This window comes from Petaurus breviceps, unplaced genomic scaffold (genome assembly GCF_028583685.1).
Source record: "Petaurus breviceps papuanus isolate PSGF00001 unplaced genomic scaffold, PetGlider_PUasm1.0 91067, whole genome shotgun sequence".
In the NCBI taxonomy this organism is placed as follows: Eukaryota; Metazoa; Chordata; class Mammalia; order Diprotodontia; family Petauridae; genus Petaurus; species Petaurus breviceps.
Genome location: NW_027187407.1, coordinates 97894 through 102829, shown reverse-complemented (window position 1 = coordinate 102829; position 4936 = coordinate 97894).

Here is a 4936-nt window from a genome sequence, read left to right as displayed (position 1 = left end):
AGGTAGCCATGGTTCAAGCAAAACAGGCTGGATTTGGGATAAGATTCTGGCTCAGCTGCTTGGTGACTTTCGACAAGGGAAGGGAAGGGAATGGTGGGGGGAGGGGTGGGTTAAGAAGAAGTACTTATTAAGCAGCTACTCTGTGCCAGGCACTATGCCAAGCTCTTTATAAATGTTATCTTATTGATACAACAACCCAAAGGGGCAAGGGCTATTGTCATCCCCACTTTTCAGATTGAGGAAATCAGTTGAGGAAACTGAGGCAGACAGGAAATGACTGAAGGTCTTCCAGGCCCATCATTATACCCACTGCATCCCCCAGCTGCCTCACAAGTAACATACAAGTTCTGGACAATGACTGACCTCACTGGGCCTTAGCTTCTTCAACTACAAAATGATCAGATGGGACTTAAGTCCCTTCCAGCTTTAAATCTGTGACCTTAAGAACTGACAGTAGCATGATGTGGCTGCCTAACTGAACATTCTTGTTCATTGGCCCTTTGTGAGACTCAATTCCTTTAGCTTTAAAAATAATACTAAAGGATCTCTCAGGTCAATCCCTGCTACAATTTTGTTTTCAAAGCATGAATAGGCACATTCATAGGTTAGAATAAAAGTGTACAGTTCACATCAGAGGTCATCTGGCCAAAATACCTAACTAAAACAGAAATGTGCCTAATATAGTGACCCTGAATGGTGAGAGGTACTGGGTTGGAATACTTGCCACTGACTGTGTCCACTTCTCTTTATTTGCAGGTACATCTTGGGAATGATTGATATGCTCATTTGAAAATACATGAACCTCTCCCTCAAACGAATAAGCCAATAGAGTTGTCCAACTACCAGACTGGCAAAACCAAGGAGGATGAAGTAGAATAGTTTTAGATGCACAGTCCAGAATCCATTTGGTCACTTTCATGAGTGTCCTTTATCAATAATCACAATTGAAATGAAGCATGGATCTTTGTAAAGTAGATGTTGTCTTTGATGATATATTGGTTAGTTTTAGTCAATAGTCCCTCTTTTCCTCTCTTTTTTATTCCTTGTTATATAGGATATCTCACTGGATAGAGGAAGAGGACAGGATATGCAGAAAAAATTGATATAAAAATAAAAAGATACCAATTCAAAATTTTTAATCAATTCCACAATTATTTGCTTTTAATCATTTTATATTTCAGCTCATCCCATAGTACATACTGCTTTCCAGTAGTCAAGGGATGCAAAGTTACCATATGGAAATACCAAGCAAATTTGGGGAGCACCCTCTCTGGACTACTCCCCAACTTATACATGCAGTTATGGGCTGGGTTCCCAAATAAGGGCTCCTATCCCAGGTAGTAGGTGCAATCCTGTGGGTCTGCATCCATTATACCGTATCTCAAGAGCCCTGATTGACCATCATCCAGCAGACAGAGTTAGCAAAGACATTTACTCAGATGGTATAGAAGACTAGTACTTACCAAACATTCCCCCCCACCTGCCAACACCATAAACCTGGGGTATTCTCTCCCACAAATACATGGTGTCCATGGGGAAAGTGGACTCAAGCTTAGAGTACAGAGGGAGTAAGGTACACGTGCAGGATCCATGTGTGGCAAAGCCAGCTCACATCTCCTGGTACTACATGACCTAGAAGTTGTTCCTCCCTGGATGCATTGATCAGCTGCATGTCCAGGGTCTCTTCTCTCTGCAGTCAGAATCTCTTCTCTGATTCTTCATGTTCCTTGAAGCTGCTTTTACCCTAGACTGGCTGTCTCTTTATATCCATGTCTGTCTGAAGGTAGACCACAATTGCTGGGGTGAAATGACAGCTCTCCTCTGCTGCCTGTAGTAATGGGCAGTATTTCCTGTCAGTTATAAAACTGCCTGGATGATTTCAAGGCATTTCCTCATCATCAAAAAGTTGGACAGCCCTGGCTCTCTTTTGAAGCTGCTCCTCAGCTAGTGTCTAATTGAAACATTGTCTATCCCCCAGTACTTGCCACAGTTCTTTCTACATGTGGTTGGTGCTTAATTAAAGATTCTTGATAGAGTCACCTTCCTCACTGAGGCTTGTGTTCTCCTGATCTAAGAGTCATTAACTTCTTACTGCCTTCTAGATCCAGGTCTAGGGACTCAGGAGAGAAAATGGAAAAGATGGCCATTTCTTAGTTTTCTTCTTTCGACTTTTCACTAAGAGGCATTTTGAACACTTAAAATATCTTTTCTAACACAATCACCTCCACACTGTGAGCTTCCTGTGTCCACACATCTACAAATGACACTTCAGTATCCTGGATCTGCTCTGAACTGATTTCCCAGATTCTTTTCCTGTCTTCTCCTCTTCCTGCTGTTCCCTAGGGACTTTCAGCAGGGATGGGTTGTGGTTTTTCATTCTCCTTGCTAGGCCAGGTCTATCTACAAAGATTATGGAGCTTTCTCTTACTATGGTAACAGCTCCCTCCAACACTCTCTCTAAAACTACAATGTATGGATTACTCATAGATCTGAGTGATTAATTTCCTTGATGGGAATCTACAGAAATGAAATGCCAGTTAAAACATGGCTCATGAGTCCCCTCCAGTGCTTTTGTCTTTAATAGTGAGTCATTTGATACAATTAACTCAAAGCAAAGGCATTTACTGAAAATGGCATTGTAAGAATCATAGCTATAAGATATTCCCCCATAAACCAGAAGCAACCTCTCCCGCAAAACCTCACATCACTGCAAAGAGTGAGCACAGAATTAGAGAACATACAGAGTCAAAGGGACTTGTACTTCCATTGACTCAGGGCCTGATGATCTTTCTCTTCTCTTTCTGTCTTCACAATGGACACAATATTGCTGCTGGGCACGTCATCTCCTTTCAGAGCCTTCTCCCGAATGGAGAGAAGGACTCTTAAGAGACAGAATACTGTTGGAGATCTATAGCTGCAAGAAAAACCAACTTCCTCATCCTGAGAAGGGGGCAGGGAAAAAAGAACTAGAATCCAAGGGGTGTCTTAGATTTCCTGGTAGACAACTGGGGAATAGCTGATCAAACTTTGAACAAAATATCTCAGAGAATGCTGCAAAATATGACCTGCCACAGAGTAAAGTGAGCAGAATGAGGAGAACCATTCATATGAAGACAGCATCAGTGTAACAAAGCAAAACCTAAAAAAGTGTGAAAACCTTAAGAACTCTTGATAAATGCAATTAAGAATCATGTCTCCACAGGACCTAGGATGAAGCACGTTACCCAGCTCTCATTCCTTACTGTCCTCAGAACTTGCTGGAAGAGGGAACAATAAACACGCTCAGTTGGGTGTAGAAATCTATCTTACCACACAGAAAATAGGAAGGGAGGGGAGAAGGTGGGGGAGAAGGGGAGCTGAGGGAAGGGAGGGAAGTTTAGGGGAGGTAAAAGTCAGAAGTAAAATGCTTTTGAGAATGGACAGGAAAAAAGGAGAGAGGGTAGGAAAAACAGGAAAAATGGGATGGAGGGAAATCATAGTTGGTAATCATAATGTGAAAAAAATGTTTCTGTACTATAGACTGCATTCCTCAAACATAGGAAACTTAATCAAATTTATAGAAATAAGAGGATTTCTCAATCAATAAATGGTCCAATGATGTGAACAGGCAGTTTTCAGACAAAGTAATCAAAGCTATATATAGACATATAAAAATGCTCTAAATCACTAGGGATGAGAGAAATGCACATTAAAACAGCTCTGAGTTTCTACTTCACCCCTGTCAGATTGGCTAATGTGACAGAAAAGGAAAGTGATAGAATGTGGGAAAATGAAAATACTAATGTACTATGGGTATAGTTGTATACTGATTCAGCCATTCTGGGGAGCAATTTGGGCCTATGCCAATAAGTTATAAAAACATGAAAACCCTTTGACAAAGCAATACCACTACTAAGCCTGTATCCCAAAGAGATAAAAAACAAAAAAGAAAAGGACCTTTGTACCAAAATGTTTATAGCAGTTCTTGTAGTGGTGGCAAAGAATTGGAAACTCATGGATGTACCACATATTGGGGAATGGCTGAACAAGCTATTATATATGATTTTGAAAGAATACTATAGTGCTTCAGGAAATGATGAGCAGGATACTCTCATACAATCCTAGAAAGACTTACATGAGCTGATGGAAGGGGAAACGAGAAGAACCAGGAACCCTGTATTCAGAAGCAGCAACATTGTATGATGTTCTACTATGAATAACTTAAGCATTCCCAGCAACACAATGAGCCAAGAGAATTCTGTAGAACTTATGAAGAAAGGTGCTATCCATCTCCAGAGAAAGAACTGGTAGAGCTTGAATGAAGACCAAAGATACTTTTTGTTGGTTTTTTTTTTGTCTGTGTTTTCTTTCACAGAATGACTTACATAGAAATGTGTTTATAATGAAGGCCCTTGTTTAATCGATTTCAAATTGCTTGCCTTGTCAAGGTGTGTGTGTGGGGGGGATGGTCAGGGAGAAAAAAGAGGGAGAGAATTTGGAACTCAAATTTTGAAAAAAAAAAGTTAAAATTGGTTTTTATATTTAATTGGAAAAAATCAAGTATTAAATAAGATTATTTAATGAGCTGCTACAAATATTTTTTAACATTTCAGTCCTTTTCTCTTTTTTATTAATTTATCTTTGGGACACAGAACTAGCAGTGGTATTGTTGGATCAAAGTGTATGCAGTTTGGTCAACCTTTATGTTAGGGGTTTGGTTAGGTTAGGAGGTCCAACTGGAAATGACCAGACAAGCAACATAGTTTTCTTTCTTCCTTCCTATTTTTCTTCCTTTCTTTCTTCCTTTGTGTTTTTCTTTCTTTCTTTCCATCTTTCCTTCTTTCTTCCTCCCTCCCTCCCTCCCTGTCCTCCTCCTCCTATTTCTCCTCTTCCTCTTTTTCTTATTCTTTTTCTTCTTCTCCCTCTCTCTCTCTCTCTCTCTCTCTCTCTCTCTCTC